Here is a 22,106-nt window from a genome sequence, read left to right as displayed (position 1 = left end):
AGCTTCCACATAATTATGTGAAAAATAATGTAAAATGATGAAAATGTACCCAAATTTCACCCCCTTTCAAATATCGATAACTCAATCGAACCCATAAATATGTGAGATACGAGAAAATGTTTTAACACCAAACATGTAGAGCGATAAAAGGGACGTCTGAGGGTGCAAACCGTTTGTTGGCATGATGTTCCGTTTAGGAGCAGTAAATCTCGAAATGAAGGTTTGCACTTTCAAACGTGCCCTACACCGACTTTGCTGGCAGTAGGAATGGGGTCCTTCTCGAACTACTGTGTAACTGGCATTAGTAAGGAAGGCCTACCATTTTAATAATTCACTTCTCTATTTGTCTTGCAGAAGGCGAGGGATCATGCAGTTTTGTTCGAAAGTCCCCTACCCTATTGTGTTTGGCTCTAGGCCAGGGTGTCCGCCATTATAAACAAATGTTCCAATCTAAAATTTGACTAGCATTAGGCATAGTGGCCTGCTATTTTCATGGAAACTCACTAATTCTGTGTGACTGGCAGTGAGCTGGCTGGCTGCAGTAAAAAGGGCCTGTCCTTATAATGATAACTGCACAACTCAATTTTGACTGGTGGTAGGGAAGTTGCCTGCTATTATAAGAAAATTTCTTCAACTGTAATCTGACTGAAAGTAGGAGATGGGTCTGCCATTGTAACTAAAACTCCCCAAATCGATTGTGACCGCGCAGTAGGCAATGGGGCCTGCAATTATAATGTAAACTTGCCAACTCGAATGTGAATGGCAGTAGGCAAGTGAGCCTGCCGTTATCATCACAACTCCGCAACCCACACTTTACATTGGAAACAACGTATGGGGACCTCCCCATGCTATTTCTCGGATAAGGCTAAGAGACATGCAATTTTAAAACAATCTCATTTACTGCACGCACAGTCTTTACGTCGATAACCGTATACAATGTAGAATACCGTAGCGAAGCACGGGTACATTTGCTAGTAATTTAATAAATATTGATAACAACAACACGTATTAACGTCCCTTCGATTGCTGTGCGTTTAGAGGCGCGCAGCTGTGAGCTTGCATCCGGGAGATAGTGGGATCGAACCTCACCGTCAGCAGCCCTGAACATGGTTTCCCGTGGTTTCCCATTTTCACACTAGGCAAAAGCTGGCTGCCTTAATTAAGGGCGTGGTTACTTCCTCCCCACTCTCAGCCCTTTCCTCTTCCATCGTTGCTAATACCTGTCTGTGTAGGTGCGACGTAAAGCCAATTGCTTTAGAATGCTGGAATTTTGTCGTGAGAAAGTGATATTTTACTTGTCAGTAAGTCACCCCGTGAGTAATTCTTGTTATATTCGTACCCTAACAGAATTAGGTATGCATGACGTTAAAATTAATCCTTTATCATAACCTTCCCTTTCTTTTCTTTTTCAATTCTTTCAATCTCCTGAAGGTCAGAATTTTCATTTTTATACTATGAATAGAGTTAAGAAGCGATGGCTTGTCCCATACATTCCGTTACAACAATAATTGCCACTGCCTCCTCCACAGCCTCCATCCTTTTATTCCTTAATATATTAATTAATATGTTATTTTCTGAGTTTTGTACTACTATTATTCCGTTCATGAAAAGTGTTCTCCGTGCATCCGGAAGGTCCTTGGGTTGCATTTTATGAAACTTCCACTTCTGAAGAGACATATGGCCCTGAAGTTCACTCAGCATACAACAGAAATGAGTCCCGGGTTACTTCCTAGGGACAAAATTGTCCGGACGTAGAACTTTCTACTTAGTGACCAGGTCATTGATAGTGCAAGAGACCGGGCGAGTTGGCGGTGTGCGTAGAGGCGCGCGGCTGTGAGCTTGCATCCGGGAGATAGTAGGTTCGAAACCCACTATCGGCAGCCCTGAAGATGGTTTTCCGTGGTTTCCCATTTTAACACCAGGCAAATGCTAGGGCTGTACCTTAATTACGGCCACGGCCGCTTCCTTCCAACTCCTAGGCCTTTCCTATCCCATCGTCGCCATAAGACCTATCTGTGTCAGTGCGACGTAAAGCCCCTAGCAAAAAAAAAAAAAATGTGCAAGACTTTATCTTCCACTCCTCGAAGAACCTCCACGGTCTGTGCGGACTTGAATCCAAGCAAAGGAGTTTGTTGTTTGCGTGACTTAATTTCGTGAGTGTAAACACGTCCTTTTTACAATAATCTGAACCACAGAATCTTAACTTCCAGTTTCAACAAGCCCTCATGCATTGGCGTTGAGTATAGAGATGTCATTCGGACGTAATAGTCGAGTGACGTCATCGCCGGCTTCTCACCAATGAGATCATGCTCCGAATCTCAGAGGGTACACGTAGAATTTAAATGAAACTTCCCGTAATTATTATTCGGATTACAAGTAAAACTGGATGACCCGTGGCTATGATCAGGATGCCAACAATCACGTAAAACTATAAGTTTGAGAACGTTTGTTCTGTTGTTATTCTTCCCATTCATCACGCACGTGACGTCATACAGCTTTGTTTACCAGCCAAGATAAATCTCGATGCCAAACGTTAATGATCCTACACCAAGCAATGCGATAACAAATCAGGAAAATACATGAAATATTAACGTGTCCACATATTTGACTCCACTAAATAATTATAAGTGTAGCTCATTAAATTTTCTGCAGTATTCCGTAATGTAATGAGTAACTACTGAATTAAAAGCTGCAGCCAGAATCGGTAATTCACTGCTTTGGTCGAGACCCAAGTGCTATAAATTGTTTTGGAAGTGACTCACACACACACACCACGTTATCTGTTCTCAGGACATTCTCCAGTAACTCATATATTCTACGGATATTTGTGATGCTCTTGAATCATTCAGTGGAAATCCCACGACATAATTATACTGAATTATCATAAATCCCGCTGTTTCCTTGAAAAATCTCTCCCATGTTCTCTGAGTTACGTACAATTTACAAGGAGTTCACTAGTTAAATAGAACGCCAGTGCAGTGATATTTAAAACACAGTATAACCTTTACCACTGGACATTCTATAATGTTTATTACTGTAATTATTGAATAAGTGCATCTCAAATGTAAACACTCTGTAAAGTTTAGGTAACAAGGGCTAAATTTGTAGGAGGCTACTCCCGGTATTTTGAAACGAATACGTGAAACCCTTTAATCCTTGTAACATACAATACTTTATTTCACACTGAGTAGAATTTCATTTATATTTACATAATATCAATACTTTATGCTCAATTGAGGACCCATCATTCAAACAGCTGGCACCTTCCATGAAATAAATGATATCGTTCAAGAACTAGCCGTTGGATGTATTGACTCACCCATATACGCAGTATAACCGTCTGCAAATTATCTAAGTAACTGTTTTACATATCCGGCCTCGCGGTGTAGGGGGCAACGCGTCCGCCTGTCACCCGGCGGCCCCGGGATTTATTCCCGGCTGGTTCAGGGGTCTTTAATTGTAATGATTAATATCCCTGGCCTGGCGGCTGGGTGTTTGTGACTTCTTAATCTTCCTTTCCTCACACACAACATTCCACACTACCAACATTCCAATTACACGCAGGTTCATACAATATGGTGCCAGTAGGGGTAAAGAATCCACACGGCTCGACGCCCCGAACAAATAGCATTTTCTAAAAAAGTTTAAATTCACTGAAAAGTACTCTTTCTTATTGAACGTTTTTATGCTGATAGACATTGATTGCGTTAAGTAACTACAATATCGTACAGCTCCAATTGCCATATTATTTTCAAGAAAGAAATAATAGAGTCCTCTGTGTGGGGTGGTTAGAGAGATTAGCTGCCATCCCGGAGGTCAGGGTTCGATTCCAGGCTCTGCCACCAAAATTTGAAAAGTGTTATGGGGACTGGTCGGTGTACACTCAACCTTGGGAGGTCAAACGAGTAGAGAGGGTTCTATTCCCGCCTCAGCCGTCATCGAAATGGTTTTCCATGTTTTCCCAATTCTTCCCCAGGTAAATACCGGTATGGTATGTAACTTACGGCCACGGCCGCTTCCTTCCTTCTTCCATGCCTGACCCTTCCAATCTTCTCCTCACTCTCAAGGTCCCTCTTCACCTGGGCGAGAAACTGGTCGTCCTCCTTAGTTATATCCTCGGACAAAAGCCTCACGCTCCAGGACACTGTCCTTGAGGCGGTAGAAGTGGGATCCTTCGCTGACTGCGGGAGAAAATCCAACCCTGGAGGGTAAACGAATTAAATGATATTAATAATGAAAGTAGTTCGTATGAAGTAGTGTGAAATAATATAAGCTTCAAAGCTTCAACTTCACGGTACCAGATGTTAATTACATAATTCATTCACTAAATTCCAGAAAAAGGCGCAATATTCTGCATGCACTGAGTATTACAGTCTTTTGTGTCAATGTAGGTGTTCCTCGAAGATTTTTCTCGAAATTCTTATGAACAACACTTGTAGAAAATTTAATGAGTGGAATCACTCGAATCCTTCTGCGTTTGCATAGTTTTATTTTCTTCAAGTAGTGTGAGATATGTTCTTATATTCTCATTGGATGATATTGAGTTTCTAGTTATAGCAGCAGAACACTGGTTTTTCTCGAGTATTATGAAGTCAGTCCTAACTCCCCTGCTTGTGCTGCTTGTTTCCTTCTTTGAATGGTCAGCATTGTCACCTTCGGTTCACATTGCCTCGGATTCAATTCCCGGTAGGGGAGGAGATTTTATAATTAAATGGTTAATTTTCCTGGCTCAGGGACTGGGTGTTTCTAATGTCTTCAACATCCCTGTAACTTACACCTCACACAAAACACTATCCTACACTACATTAACGCGTAGTTTCCCATACACTAAACCTCGCCGGAGGTTCTGCCCTATAACTGCGACACCAGGCTGGCAAAAGGCTTGCAAAATATATTATTATTATTATTATTATTATTATTATTATTATTATTATTATTATTATTATTATTATTATTATTTTTATGTGCGTGATCAGTATTAGCACATTATTATGATTTCTGTAATGGATAGTTGATATAATTGTAAACTCTTATTGCTGTTTATATCACACTGACACGGATAGGTCTAATTGCGACGAAGAATTAGGACAGAGGTAGGGCAGTTAAGGCAGAGGCCATGTCTTTTCCTATTATGAAAAATGGGAACTAAGGAAAACCATATTCAAGACGACGGACAATGGAATTTGAATCTATCACCTGCCGAAGGAAAGTTGAGTTATAATCATCATAAAATATCAAAGTCATCGTGTAAAAAAATTTTTACAAGTTGTTTTACGTCGCACCGACACAGATATGTCTTATGGCGACGATGGGACAGGAAAGGGCTAGGAGTTGGAAGGAAACGGCCGTGGCCTTAATTAAGGCACAGTCTGGTGTGAGAATGGGAAACCACGGAAAAACATCCTCAGGGCTGCTGACAGTGGGGTTCGCACCCACTACCTCCCGAATACTGGATACTGGCCGCACTTCAGCGACTGCAGCTATCGAGCTCTGTAACTATTGTGTTAAAATTGGTAATTGAAATACAGTCTCCATTGTGTTAAAACAGAACTGAAGATTGTATTTCAATTACCAATTTTATTATTAAAATCAAATAATAATAATGCCATGCATCTACCGTGTCCAAAAACTCAGAAGAGCTTATGGGAGAACAAGAGAAATCTACAACAAAAACGTGATGTCTCTCCACGTTAAGATTAAACATTACAATACTGTAATCATACCTGAGGCTTTATATGCAGGGGAAACTCTAACACTTCGTAGAATTGGCGAGCTGGAAAATATCCTGAAAGAAGAGCGAAAAATCATGAGGAAAATTTTAGGACCAAGACATACGGGAGAAGGTTACCGCCTCCAAACCCGGACATCCACAGAAAAAATATATAATATTGCGGCAGACCTCAGGAAAAGAAGGCTGAAATTTTGTGGACTTGTCAAGAGGCTTCCAGAAAATAGACTAACCCACCAAGTTCTTGAAAGAGTTGATAAACTGAAGAATTTCCCTTGGATACAACAAACAAAAGTGGACATGAATAACGTGTAAATTCAACCTGAAGACATTTTGAATCGAAATATATATAGAAAGAAAATTGACAAGTGGGAAGTTACTCCAGAGAATGAAGTACCTAAAAGAGCAGGTACCAAGTGGACGGAAGAACGGAAAAGGATCTTTAGTCAACAGATGAAAGCATCCTGGATCCTCCGCAAACGAAATCATAAATAAAGCTTCGTGTGTTCCAAAAGGGACCATTCACGTATAATAATAATACCATGCATCTTCATTATAGACTTTCAGCGTTCAGTCTGCAAGCCTCTGTGAATTTACTAACCACCGCCACAATACTCCACTTCTAACTAGTTATGTGGCCTCGCTTAGTTCTATAATAAAAGTTTTATATTTTAGTCTTGTTCTAGTTTTCTACTACTTATGTAAGCCTCAGTTTGCGAGGTGGGGTCACACAAACTACAGGAAGCATTTCAAGTACGATTTTATCCCCTTCTGTTTTAGCTCCCGTCTTTCTTTCGTGCACTTTCCTAGCGTGTGAACTTGAGTCACACCACAGCCCAGTGTTGCTGTCGCTGTTGACACGTGCGGTTGATTACGTAGTGAATTTTTGAGCGGTATCAATTTTTACGTTCCATATTGATCATTCATGTGTGTGTTGGGGACATTCAAGATTAACTCCAGTAGGAGGCTGTGGAATTGAACGCATTTGTACAATTATGGTTTCAAGAGGATAAAAGTGTTATTGAAACTGACTCTGATGAAGATTTTATTGAAAACAATGAAAATATTTCGGAAGGTGAATTTTCTGTAAGTGGCATCAATGATGGTACAGAAAGGGAAGAAGAGGAAAATGAGGCTCTGAATGGTGAGGATATAGCTTCTAGTAGAGCATACTGCGGAAGAAACAGATATTAATGGTCACGTGAACCGTTCGTGAAAAGAAGCAGGCTCCAAAACATAAGAACTTTGCCTAAAAGATTACATGTGATTTACATTCTCAAATTTTTGACAAAATGTTGTAATTTACCTTGTTTAACTGTTTCACTCTAGCTGTCACGTGTATATGTTCATAAATATTAGTCACGTAATGATAGTAGTTGTTCCAGGGAGATTTTGTTACCATCACCACCACAAGGCCCCTGGACGAGGCCTCCACAACCCGGAATATGATGCCACAGAGCGCGTTCTTGCCCGGGTATCAAACGTGAAGTCTGTCATGTTAAGATTCCACTCTTATGCAACTAGCCCGGGTGTTGAATTTTGAGTCTCTTGGGTTAAGCTAATACTCTTAGGCTTCGAAGTAGGGTCTGTACGGTTAACGCCCGTTGACCTGTGGTCGAACCCGAGGGCTGTAAGGTTAAGCCAGGATTCGTAGCCAGCATAAAGTCATGTGAGGTCAGATCTTTAAAATGTTGACGTCTCCGTGCAATGCAAGGTTAGAAAGAGCGTTAGCATGAGTCACGGAATCAACGCATCAAAGCTAGATACTTCACAGCATATCGCACATAAGCTATTTGCATCTCGGAGTCGGAGTCAGCTGGTTTTTTATTTCATAGAGAGCGAGTTAGCTACATAAAATTTAAAAATTCTATTGGTCGTGAACTTTTACACAAGAGACAGTTCGTTGGAACCCCTACTCTGAAGATTGTTTACGTGATTTCTTATTTTCACATCGAGTCCGTATATCTATGCCGCTCTAGAGTGAAAACTACATTCTGTTCAAAAAGTTCTCGCAACTCAGCAGAAGCCTAAATGTATTATTATCTTTCTTATTATAACCTGTACGGAAAAGCATGTTCAAATAAAATGATTAGAAATGTAATTTTGTACAGCATTTGTTATGTCGTATTTTTCGATAGAACAGCTACTAACGCAATTATACGAAATGTATTATAGAACGGTGTCCTGGCAGTGTGCACTTCTCAGAAGAAAACTGATTTTACGAGCTCAAAAGCCGGGTATTTGAAATAAATGCAAGCTTTTAATGCACAATCGTTTAGTTAGCATGACAGTCTGCAGTCCAAGAGAAGGAGCTTGTGTTATAAAACACATTTTCTATCATGGAACAACCGATTCCTATCTATAGTTGCAAAGAATGTGGAAAGACGTTTCTCCGGAGCTATCACTAAAGATGCCATGAGATGTTGTGTAAGATTATTTTTCAATGCAAACACTGTAGAAAACAATCCAAAAACGCTTGCAACTCGCAACGTCATGAAAATGCTTGTAGTGTAGTTTCATCAGGAAACAAATTTAAAGAGCTCAAACACATTCATGCAGATACTAATTTATTTTGAAAAAGTACATCTCTGAGAGATTTTTAATACGTGCTCTACGCCTGTTACAAGTTCACCATGATGAAATGAGTAGGCCTACAAAGTAGTAATATTGATTATGTGTAAGCATCGATTTATCCAAACATTTTCTTAAAGAATTCGAAAGAGACAATATTTTACCACTACTAAGGAATTTCAAGTGAAATTACGTTTTGACGAAAACTTTGGAATCCAACCGAATCATGTATTATTTTTTTTCTCCTCTTCTTTAGCCTGTTCTCATACGCGAGGAGGCCACTCTTCACGTTGAGCCTGTTTGTGTCTCGATCTTGTCCCTCCACCTACTTCATGGTTTTTTCTTTGTTTTCATTTTTCCATTTCATACAGACAAGCGATAATTTGTTTCTTCTTTATTACACGGTTCAGTGATATGTTTGGCTGGGGTTTGCTCCTTATTCAATCATTTCGTTTTCTTTCTCCAGGGTGATTCGATTCAAAACAACTTATGTTACGTTCATCTTTATAAACTCTTAATTGGTTTTCTTGGTCTTTCGTTAGTGACTATTTTTCTGTCCCGTGAACAATCATTCAAGCACTTTACTTGCAGTTTCTTGGTATTGAATGAGATGAGTATGATATTCCATATGACTGATTACACTGATCAACAAAACTAAATCGGCGGATATTCTGAAACCCAACACGTGTTCTGAGACAACTGAAACACAATTATTCAAGATACGCATAACATTTGTCCGGCTCCATAGATAAATGGTTATCGTGTTGGCCTTTGGTCACAGGGATTCCGGGTTCGATTCACGGCAGGGTCGCGAATGTTAACCATAACTGGTTAATTCCTCTGGTACGGGGGCTGGGTGTATGTGTTGTCTTCATCAATGTTTCATCTTCATCACGACGCGCAGGTCTCCAAATAGAAAGACCTGCATCTGGCGAGCCGAACTTGTCCTCGGACACTCGCGGCACTAAAAGCCGTAAGCCATTTCATTTTTCTCTCTGTCTCTATCACCTACCGTTCTTGAGATATGCGACATCAAATATTTATGTACGTTTAACAATATATCGTGGAAAACAAATTACAGAGGGAAGTTTCACTAGACCACTTATTGCTACTTGTGGTACTATGAAATGTCGTATGGCTTTTAGTGCCGGGAAATCCCAGGACGGGTTCGGCTCGCCAGGTGCAGGTCTTTCTATTCGACGCCCGTAGGCGACCCGCGCGTCGTGATGAGGATGAAAATGATGATGAAGACAACACATACACCCAGCCCCCGTGCCATTGGAATTAACCAATTAAGGTTAAAATCCCCAACCCGGCCGGGAATCGAACCCGGGAACCTCTGAACCGAAGGCCAGTACGTTGACCGTTCAGCCAACGAGTCGGACTGTGGTACTATGAACATGTCTTTAGCTAATATTAGTGCAAATATACCACATGGCAGATCAAGTGTCTTGCAAAATTTGATCTCCAGTCTACTCTATCCGCTCGCTGTCGTGAGTCGGTCTATGGGTTACATCTCAGGACACACGAGTTTCAAAACACACGAGTACCGAAGCACACGAATTACAAGATGAGGTGCAGCAGAGGATGGCTTCCTTACCTGGAAAAGTTACAAAACATACTTTTTTTTATCCTATCCACCTGACTGAAGATGCGAGTTAAAGGGGAAACATACTGATTCCAGCCCATAATTTTTTTTTTTACTATTTGTTTTACGTCGCGCCGATAAAGACAGGTTTTATGGCGACGATGGGTTAGGAAACGGGTAGGAGCGGGAAGAAAGCGGTGGTAGTGGTGGTGGTGGTGATTATTGTTTTGAGAGGAAGTACAGCTACGCAACCATCCTCTATATATTACTGATCAGAGAGAAAAATGGAAGGGATCCGACACTTCAAAACATGAAGGTTTCGGCCAAAGAAAGACAAAGGCCACGCAGGGCGTGAAAGTGAAAGATTTCCTCGAGTGAACAAGAATTGACCAAGGGCGGTCGGATAGGATAGATGACAGTGAGGGAAGCAATGCTAGGACTCAGCTAAAGGCCCCGTGGTCGCTAGCCCACGCTCCCAAGTTAAGAGCGCCTACGACCCGTTTAGTTGCTTCTTACGACAGGCTGGAGATACCGTGGGTGTAATTCTTACACCCCGGTGACGATGGTGGTGGTGGTGGTGGCAGTGGCGATTATTGTTTTAAGAGGAATACAACTAGGTGGTGGTGGTGGTTATTATTGTTTTAAGAGGAAGTACAACTAGGTGGTGGTGGTGATTATTGTTTTAAGAGGAAGTACAACTAGGCAACCATCCTCTAAATTACGGAGAAAATGGAAGGGATTCGACATTTCGAAAAATGAAGGTATCGACCAAAGGAAGTCAAGGGCCACGAAAGATTCCCTAGGCCTCGAGTGCTCTAATACCGTCGGGGTCATAAAAGAACGAGAGTTGACCAAGGGTGGTCGGATAGGATATATAAAATTGAGGAGACTGGCACAAGTAAGTGGAATCAATGCCAGGACACAAAATGGCAACGTGGTCGCCAACTCACCCTCCCAAGTTAAGAACCCCCAGGGCTTTCATGTTCTGGTATAACAATAAGATTCACTGGTTCTTACCGAAAGTGGATTAATTTACGGCTACTGAATGATTATTTAAAAAAAAATGAAATGAAATGGCGTATGGCTTTTAGTGCCGGGAGTGTCCGACGAAAAGTTCGGCTCGCCAGATGCAGGTCTTACGATTTTACGCCCATAGGCGACCTGCGAGTCGTGATGAGGATGAAATGATGATGAAGACGACACATACACCCAGCCCCGTGCCAGTGAAATTAACCAATTAAGGTTAAAATTCCCGACCCTGCCGGGAATCGAACCCGGGACCCCTGTGACCAAAGGCCAGCACGCTAAACATTTAGCGGACAATGATTATTGAAATTAAACGTAATAAGCGAGAACTCAAGCCTGTACATATTATGTTAAAATGACGTTAAATTTATTTAAGTGAGTATTTAGATTTTATGGGACATGCATGTGGACTCTCGGGTCGATGAAATCCTTGATATTACCAAGAAAGTGCTCGGAATAACTGGAAATAATATTACGGTTCAGTTTTTGGAAGCTTGATATGTCCGACTTGTTTCTAAGGAAACGTACAAATTTATTATTGCCACAAAAACGTATCATTGTATGAAGAAATAGCAGCTCTTAGTACATGTGATACATAGTAATCACTGATCACTGAGCGTGATGCACCATCTACAGAATTGAGGTAGTAACACTACTCCAGTATTTGATATACTTAAAGGAATACGTGTCCAGAACAGAATGCGAGAGCAGAAGTTTCACAGCCCAATTCAACAATCATCCGGTAGGAAACAATTTAATATACTAGAGAAATTCAGTTCGTCATACTTGCGACCTTATTCCTTAGTGTAACATAATTTTAAGATCTTGTAGGAAATAATGGGATTGGGAAAAGCATTCGTTCTGCTCTATAGTCAAAACACATTCGCTGCACAGGCAACACCAAGACACGACAGAAACGTACCATTGTTGAACATGTCGCTTACTGTGCAGTCCGCATTCAGTTAATATTATTAGGGTAAGAAAGGTTTTCGCTATTCCCCGTTCACCCAGCACGCGTCCGTAAGGATTCCGGGGGCAATCAAGCGTGCTGACTCTCTGGATGGTTGCCACGGGTGATGGCGGGGAGGGGCCATCACTACGGGGAAGCCTACTGCGATCGCAGCTGGTACTCCCCCACTGTACTTGTTAATATCGACGGGGTGACAGCCGAACTCGACACAGGTCACTGCTCCTCAGAACAGAGTTTTTCTCTGTTTGGGGATTCAGTCCCGAGTGTCGGGAACGACTGGGACTTCGGGGATATTAGCAAATACGTGGGATGAGGTGCGCGGCCGAAAGGATTCCGGGGGCGACAAAGCGCATCGACTTACTGGATGGTCGCCACGGGTGATGGCGGGGAGGGGTAATCACCTCTACGAAAGATTCCTACTTTAGATCAAGGAAGCAAGACACCCTCATCGTATTTGGTGGTGTACTTGGGGTGACAACCGAACTCCAGACGAGGTCAAGGACTCTTAGGATCAGTCTGCGAACGAGTCGCGGGGACGACTCAAGCCTCGAAGGCATCAGCAAATGAGTGTTAGGTACGGTGCGCGTTCGAAAGGAGAAAAAGCACAACTACCCCTACACTCTCTGAATGGTAGCCACCATTGCGACTTGCTGCATTAGTCAGTTAGGTCAAGAAAGAACGAATTTTCCTTTGTTGATTGGTTATGTCCTCATAACCTACTTCCTTTGGCTGCGAGATCGTTGGCGTCTTCCAGCTTCCTCCTAACTTCCAAATTGGCGTTCGAAAACATTCCGGGGACAAAAAAACAAACAAAAAACTCTGAATCTCTAGATCATATCCACGGGTAAGGGTGTGAACCACCTTCACAATGAAGACAGATATCAGAGTACTTTCCTTTGATAGCTTCCAGGTAGATCTGCTGAAAGGTATTGTGTAAAATATTTCTTGTATGCCTTTCTCTGCTCTAGTTGTTGTTGTTGCTGATGCTGCTTTTCGTGGATATATCACAAACTACAGATGCGACAGATGGACCTAGGAGAAGTTCTACCCACTATCTCACAAGAGAGGAAGAACGTGCGGTGAATCGACAAAATGACTCATGTTCAGTTGCTGTAAAAAACTTCATTTGTAAATTTAGGTATCAATGGATGGTCATAAAATCTATGTATGGATAATTTTGTCTATCCCTGTGATATTCGCTAAATAAAATTCGACGTCACAGTTCTTAATCGCAGTATTCTTGAATATTCAAATACTGAAGGGTATATATTTATATATAGACTACCTATACTACCCGTAGCTAATGGGTTATAGAAAAAACTGACAATCATAGGGTTGGCAGGAGTATTCTTTAATATTCAAATATAGAAAGCTAAACGTATATACGCTATCTGTACAGACGTGCACATTAATGGTGTCCCGACATAAACAATCAACACTGCCCCACTCCAGTACTGAAAAGAAGAGGAGAGAGTGAAGGGGTAGTGTTGAAGGCCAATCCAGTACAAAATATGGGGGAAGGGAGTGAAGGGGTAGTGTCGAAGGCACAATGACTCACCTTCTCACTTAACACATTGCTGCATGGACTGCATGCGGACAGCCCGCTACAAGACTTCGTTGTGATCGAAATGGGCACAATGGCGGATGTATTGAAGTACAGCATTAGGTTACCTACTCGTCCGGCCCCGCGGTGTACGGGGCAACGCGTCTGGCCGTCTCGGGTTCGATTCCCGGTCGGGTCAAGGGGTTTAATTGTAAATGAATATCCCTGGCCTGGGGACTGCGTATTTGTGTCGTCCTTAACGTTTCTCACATTCAACACTCAACACTTCCGCAATTCCAATTACATGCAGGTATATTGTGCAAGTAGGGGGAAAAGAACTCTATAGGTCGACGCCCCGAACAAAGAGCATTTTAACATAAAAAAATTAAAAAGTAGCCTACTCTGTTAATTACAGTATTAAGAGGTAAAGGAGGTTTTAACCGAAAAGTATTTTATACTAGTTAGGAATATGTTGTAGCAGCGTTATATCGGGTCTACCAATCCTTCTTCAACTTGTTCTTGCCACATTTCTATCCATCTCCAAATTGTCTTAAGACTGCATGGTATTGCTTGTGCTATTGCTTGGGGGACCATGTGAGCCTCCCACATGCCAATAATACGGCCTCGATTCACCTGTGATAGGACAGGAGCCATCTTATTACAATGTTACAGTATAACGCCGGAATACACACACTGTGTATTCAGCATTACCTGTTCACTTCCTTCCCCTCCTTTTCAGTACTGGAGTGGCCTTCAACACTATCCCTTTACTCTCTCCCCTCCTTTTCAGTACTGGAGTGGGGCAGTGTTGATTGTTTATGTCGGGACACCATTAATGTGCGTGTGTGTACTACCAGTAGCTGATGGGTTATAGAAAAACTCACAACCATACGGTCAGCATGAGATTTAAGATAATACCCATCTGCGATAATCTCGGAAACCATAGATCCGGGAGAGGGTACAGAGAAGCAATGGCCTGAAAAGTGTGTCATAAATATTATTGTATGAAATTAAGCTTTTCGGACATGCTGCTGAGGTTCATATGATAACCCAGAAACATAATCCCCCAAGGAGATCACCACAGTAGTCATCCTCAGTCCCTCCATATCGTGTACGACGCCCGAGATGAATATCAATATTGACTATCGAAAGAAAAACTGCTCTAGATTCAACGGACTTATATTTTCTAGCTTGCCTTAGGCACACTTCTGTTGCTAACTAGCGTGTATCTTCGACCAGTTTACTACTGCACATTCCCCTAATAATTTTGCAATTCTTCCCGGATTCATCCACTCTCTGTTCAATAACTTTACAATCGTATACAGCTGATTTCCCAGAATTTTTTCTCATATCCTCCTCATCTATAAATTTCTCTCTTCTTTCCCTTTACCCTAAACCATCGCACCCCATTCCTTTAAATATAGTAAATGTTTCAAAAATAAGGGTTCCTAGATGGAAACCATACTATAATTTCATCGATCGCAAATGTTAAAACATTTAACCTTTTTTTCAATCGTTCGACGCTGGCAGGTTGTCTCAACGGTGCATGATGAGCCAGCGTCTTGTAAAGGTGTAGCAGTCCAACTCATGAACCCACTGCTACACTGAGGCGAAACGCTGGTACTTTCACGATTGAAAAAAAGCCTAAAGAGTTTAAAGAGTAAACATTTATTTTCATCTCTATTTTGTCTGTATGCTATATTTAGCCGCTCTACGCAATCCCTTTCCCAGTAGTATCCCATTCCTATCGTTTCCAAAATATTCCGTACCCCATCCACCCAATATCCTTGGTTCTAATATTTCACCACCACTTCACCACCTGATACCAACTTCAGTCTCAGTCAATATTTAATTATCTTTTTAACAATATATGGATGCAGACTTACATCATTGCACATCATTCTCACTCCACAGTTAGTAGTACAACTGGGTAGTCCCATACTTATTTTAGCAAATCCAGTCGTAATTACATCAGATGTATAAACTTTCCCTTGAACTCAGCAAGGAGGATTCATTAGGAATGGTATTGCTGGTTTCCGGGTTACTCATATTTCGATTTAAATGTTGTCTTCTGTTTACTTGTATTGTGGCTTATGGACAGGTATTAAGTGGGTGTCATAGCACAGTGTTGTAGTCACGCTTGGATCCACGCACAAGCTCTACATTCGCAGTTGTTTTCATCCGATTAATTAAAAACCTGTTGGTGTGTATGTGCTAATTATGGGCATTATGCACTTCACATGACCGGATTATGTGGTTTCGCAAATTAAACGCGCCACAATCCGGAAAATAGCAATTCCAATCCTCGTTTAAAACTTCTTTCCAACTGATGGATGCACGTGGTTTAAATTTCCAGTTAAACAAATTCGAGGAGAAAGATTAACCTCTGTCCTACGAATAACGTTTTATCAGTTTCAATACTAATTTAAAGCTAACTGAATTCCTTCAGAAGATTAAATATAGTCCATTAATAACTCCCTTCTAATTTTACTAGGTAGGCCTGTATTTGAACGGAGAGCTCCATTCTGTACATCGGTACATACTGTATATCGATGTAACTTATGAAGTGGCACTGCTGGTCTTATTATTGGAAACTAAATTAGTACAGCCTAAGCTATACACCTATTTGTCGGAGTAGACTTGGTCTGGAATGAAGTATATAAATTAAAATCAATAGCTAAAACCGTTTTAAATTGATATTTGCAGATATTGATATCCTGATATTAGAGCACATGGAGTTTCCGGTTACGTTGAGCAACCTGGTTGAAGACAAGAAACAAGTGAGACTCCTGAGAAACGAAAGAAAGACTATGCTCATGACAAAAATTCTCAAGGATGGAAAAAAAAATGAATACGCTATTTAGGTCAGCCGGTGTCCAATCGGAACAGGCTAGATAATAATATCAGGAGAAGAACAATGATTTACTGGAAAAATACTGGTGACATAGCTTCATTCTCAAGAAATATTATCCGCTTAAAGTCAAGTAATACCTTGCAGTAATGTTTATTTGAATATACATACACCGTACCCATAGACGTTGACCGCTGTGCATCTCCACACGCTTCCTTGAGCTCTCAGTCTTCAGATTCCGCTTCTCTTTCTGTAGCGCGGGAAACCAGCCGGCAATGAAACCAATATTAACATCGTTTTTCATATCTAAATAGTAATTAAGAGAGTTCAACTATAATATCATAACTTTTTATGAGTATTGATGGCTATACCACCTATGAGAATTTCAATATTTCGTCTTCCATAATACAATATGTTCAAATTATTTTGCTCCTATTCGAAATTTCGTGTGAGAATTATGATTTGTTTAATTGGTGTACAGCATTTACTTTCTCTTCGGTTGCCATCCTGGAATTTAGCCAGGAGGGGAAACAAAGTGAAATCGCTCTGAGGATGGCGATCGATGATTGAGCCTTCAACCCACTTCAATTTTATTGTTCTCAGAATAATTAGTGTACTACATTTATGCCATCATCTCAATTCAGAGACAGGATTAGAATGAGGGACCTCCAAGATAGGAGTCTCAAGATTACCAACTCACCCATCATTTCGATATGAAGTAGAATTATAGGCTACTATCGGTTCCTTTGCTGATATATTATTCAACGCAATTTTTCAATAAAGAAAATGATAATGAAATAATTATAATGAGATATAATTGAGATATTTTGCATCAGGACTTGATAAACTGCAGTGTTTCTAACAAAAAAATGAAAACCTACAACCTGTTTTCCAGTCATTGACCGGGTCAGGGATATAAAGAATGAACCATATATAGGCTATTCTTACGATGGGGTCGCCACTCCCAAAGCTGATGGATATTAATGACTGATAGATGGTACGAAATGAGAATGGAGAGTGTTGCTGGAATGAAAGATGACAGGGAAAACTGGAGTACCCGGAGAAAAACCTGTCCCGCCTCCGCTTTGTCCAGCACAAATCTCACATGGAATGACCGGGATTTGAACCACGGTATCCAACGGTGAGAGGCCGACGCGCTGCCGTCTGTGCCACGGAGGCTCTAGTATTTCTAACATTCAAGGTAAATTAAAAATGGAACAGAAATATCCTATGAAGTACCTGTCCGAAATCTTTGTGTTTTGATAGCAGAGAAAGGACACTTCTCTCAACTCAAGAAATAGTACTAATCTCTCCATACACAAAGAAGAATATTCGCTGACGATGAAGTAAGGCATTCTGCCTTCTGTAGATGGTATTCATGGATACTACATTTATTCCTCAAGAGTAATGCTCCTTGTTGAAGTTAAGCAGAACTCTAGAATCGTTTGAAGGAAATGACATTCCGCTTGTGCTTTGTTCATCCAGACGTAAATCCTGTTGAAAGCCTGTGGAATATGTAGGGAAAAAAGAAACCTGACAAAGTATAGGCCTATCAAATTGAAAGAAAGGACAGATTAATGACTGAATTATCAGTTTACATGTGTAATGCGTACTTCGTTTGTATCCTTGAAATTTGTGGTCCTTTCTCGTATCCATAATGTCTGTAATACTATCTATAATTATTTTCAGTAATATTACCATTTGAAATTTAAAGTCATAATTCTCCGTTTTGATGCAACAGTGATGTACAGTTATAAAGAATTGGTTGAATATTTCCTATGCTGTCATGATTATTATATTTTTATTATTTGTTATTGTTCTTATTTTTCTTATTATTTAGGGTAGTATGATAATTATTAATAGGGAGCCAGTCAATCGGCTAGAATTTTCAGAGTTCAACCGAGCAAGTGGAAGCGCGGTTTGGATCACATAGCTATCAGCTTGCATTCTGAAGATAGTGGGTTCGAATCCTACTGTCGGCAGGCATGAAGACAGTTTTTAATGGTTTCCCACTTTCACACCAGGCCAACCTTTCCCCTCCTAACCCTTTCGTTTTTGTAAGACATCCGTGTTGGTGAGACGTAATGTAAACTGTAAATAATAATAATAATAATAATAATAATAATAATAATAATAATAATCTGATAGATCATGGATACAACGGTCAAAGGCAGGGTTCGCTTCTACAGGTAACCCATGATTGATGGGCTTCTATAGATGAACAAAACTCAAACTCAGAACCGGAAATAACAATTCCCTGGTACTTTAAAGTGAAGAAAGATCTCGCAGAAATGGGCCTACGACGAACACAAACAAGACATTCTCAGAATGCACATCGTGACTTTTAGTATTTTACGAGAGGAGAAACAGACAACTGGTGCAAAGTGGTCGGATGAACTCCGTGCTCGAAACAGCGAGGTAATGAAAATCTACTGGATCAAACATTATAATGTGTAATGGAACTTACCGTGGTCCCGATTAGCAAATAATAAATAAATCATGGATTCGAGTAATATCCAGGAGCTCTAATGATCCATAAAGTAGAAATTCCAGTTTCAGAAAAGGCAGACAATGAAGCAAAGTAGCGTATGCGGAATATCGGACACTGCGTGTTACTCAGGTGGAGTTTATTATTGTGTGCCTGGGTTTGGCTTATTGGGACAACACAAACACCCAGACGTCAGGCCAATGAAATTATTATTATTATTATTATTATTATTATTATTATTATTATTATTATTATTATTATTATTATTATTATTATTATTATTATTATTATTATTTTCTTTTCGTTTAGGCCATCTGTGGACCACGGTGCTTGTGTTCTAGCTGTGTTTTTGTCTTCGTCTGCCCCTTTTAGCATACTGGATTGTGTTCTTAGTGGCCTCTTGAGCCTTCCTGTTGGCCCAGTATTCCTTCATTTTATCGCTGAATTCTTTCCTGCGCTCCTCTGACCAATTCCCGGCTCCTTTGTGGCTAGCTGATGTAAGGGATGTTAGGAAAGGTTTAGTTTTGACCATTAAACGGTATGCATTTCTGTCAGTAATGGCGGCTTGATTAATATTAAGCTCTGCAAGATCTTTGTCCACTTGTTTGGTTCAGGGGAATCCAGTAGCTTTGCCTTTGTTAGCAACCTTGAAGATCTTATGGGATAATCTATTAGGATCCATTCTGTATAGGTGTCCATAGAAAGTGAGACGTTTTCTCCTGATGGCATCTATGAGGTTTTCTTGATGCTGGTAGAGCTCATTGTTGGGTTTGTACCATCGCCTTCCATCTGGTAGGATCCTTGGCCCTATTATTCTTCTCAGGAATTTCCGTTCTTGCACTTCCAGGGCTCTCAGTGGGTTTTTTTTAGTTAGGGATAGGCATTCTGCTGCATAGAGGACTGATGGTCTGACTACTGCATTATAGTGTCTCAGTTTTACATTCTTTGATAAATGCTTTGAGGCATACAGTTTTCTGCAGGCATGGTAGGCCTTGTCTAATTTGATTCTCCTTTGTTCAAGAGCCACCGTTTCACTTAGGTCCTCCGATACCCACTCTCCGAGGTACTTCACATTTTTAGCTCTCTTGATGTGTTTTGTATCACTGACTCCCATTGTTGTAGGGGCATCTTTGATGTTGGTCATAAACTCGGTCTTTCCAATGTTGATCATGAGGCCCGCTTTAGCTGCAATAGAGTGCAGTGTTTGAAGCTGCATAGTGGCCTCATGCATGTCGTTTGCTAATAAAGTAAGGTCATCAGCAAAGGCCAGGCATGGAATCCTCAGGTTGTCTGATTTAAACCCCATTCTTAATCCGGTGTTCTCAGGTAATGACCTGGTCCATTCTCTTATGATCTTTTCCAGGACACAGTTAAATAATATGCATGAGATACCATCTCCTTGCCTCACCCCTGTTTTGATTGTGAAGCTCTCTGATAATTGACCTCTAAACTTAACTTTGGAAGTGGTGTTGTGCAGGGTGGCTTGCACCAACCTATTAATTTTTTCGTTTAGTCCCAGTTCTCTTAAGGTGTTGAAGAGTGTGATCCTATCCACGGAGTCGTATGCCTTCTGGAAGTCGACAAAGATAGCTACCCACTGTCGGCATCTTTTCTTGCTATATTGAAGGATGGTCCCATTAACTACGTTTACTGTTTGAGAAGCCATACATTTTTACCGCATAAGTTCTTGTACGTTCTTGTACGTTCCAAAAATCTAAGGGTATGAAGTTGACAAAGTAGAGCACCTTCAAATACCGCGAATTAAGTCAAAATCGAATTCGTTACCTAGGGCTCTGAAAACCAGCGCTCAACTACCTGAACGACATGGCACTACTAGTACAACGCAATGGTTTGTATTATTTATTTATTTATTTAATCTAATAACTTTAATCTGCTGTTAAGTACAAAGCAGTTGTTCTACCTTAAAATTAACGGATGTTTTGCCTAAGAATTTGTTCAAGTCATTGAGTTGCTCACGTAGTGTGGCGCTAACCAGGTTGTTTGTGCTCACCTCATTCATTGCTACACAACAAGTGGAGTGCTATTTGGTAAATTCTTGCTCTCGGGTGGTGACAGAATAGCTCGCCTTTGTTCTATTCTCAACCGCGCGGGGATGAGAGTCAATCGCATGTCTCGTCCTGAATTAAATAAAAGCTATGCCAGCCATTCAGAACCTGTAGGTAGACTGAGCGAGGTAAGAAGCTATCTATAGAAAACGAGAGCACGATATGATCACAATGGGATCCGCTTTGGTTAGAGAACACCGTGTCAGCAAGATTCCCACGTATTTTTCTTTGTTTATCAAATAGTTACCTGTTCCCTGGTATTAAATTTGTCTGCTATCATCCCGCAGTATCTACCCTGACCACGATATAGCGAGATGGGTTATTACTTCCGTCCTGCCCGGCTTCTTGGTTGAAAGGTCAGCGGTATCGTCTTCGGTTCAGAGTTAATTCCCCTGGCTCGGAGCTGGATGTTTGCACTGTCTCCAAGAGCCCTACAACTCACGACCTGCACACAACCCTATCCTCCACTACAATAACATGCAGTTTCCCACACACGGCAGATGCCACCCACCCTCGTACTATGCAGTGGTTTGTATTATTACTATTATTAATTTATTTATTGATTTATTTAATATAGCCTACTAACATAATTATGAAACGAAATGTCTTATGGCTTTTGGCGCCAGAATATCCCAGGACGGGTTCGGCTCGCCAGGTGCAGGTCTTTCTATTTGACGCCCTGCGCGTGATGATGAAGATGAAATGATGATGAAGGCAATACATACACCCAGCCCCCGTGCCATTGGAATTAACCAATTAAGGTTAAAATACCCGACCCGGCCGGGAATCGAACCCGGGACCCTCAGAACCGAAGGCCAGTACGCTGACCGTTCAGCCAACGAGTCGGAAAACTTTAATTATTATATTATGTATTAAAAGCAAAATCGTCTCCGAACAGGCCATGAAGGCCCTTAGAGGGATGAAAGTTAAAGGCTTCCACTATCCGTAACCTCGTTACTTGGTGAGGTACGCCCGGCCGCCTTTGCCCTCAGGAATTAACCTCGTACTCATTTTTTATGTCGGCTGTGTGAACCTCATGGCCATATGCACATCTGCTGTGGGCCAAGTAAATGAATATTAAATAATGACAACCGCATTAAAATAATCGAAATCGACTTTCAGTCTATTAGGTCGTGTTACGTACATATAGTAGGCCTACGTGCTGAAAAGGTGTCAAGTACAGAAGAAAATGACCATCTGGACTCCACTGGGATCCGAAGCCATAACCTCCCGATTTCGCGTCGGTTGCCCAACCATTGAGCAATGGTTGCCTGG

The sequence above is a fragment of the Anabrus simplex genome, chromosome 1 (assembly GCF_040414725.1).
Source record: "Anabrus simplex isolate iqAnaSimp1 chromosome 1, ASM4041472v1, whole genome shotgun sequence".
Classification (NCBI taxonomy): Eukaryota; Metazoa; Arthropoda; class Insecta; order Orthoptera; family Tettigoniidae; genus Anabrus; species Anabrus simplex.
Note: the sequence above shows the minus strand (reverse complement) of the source record.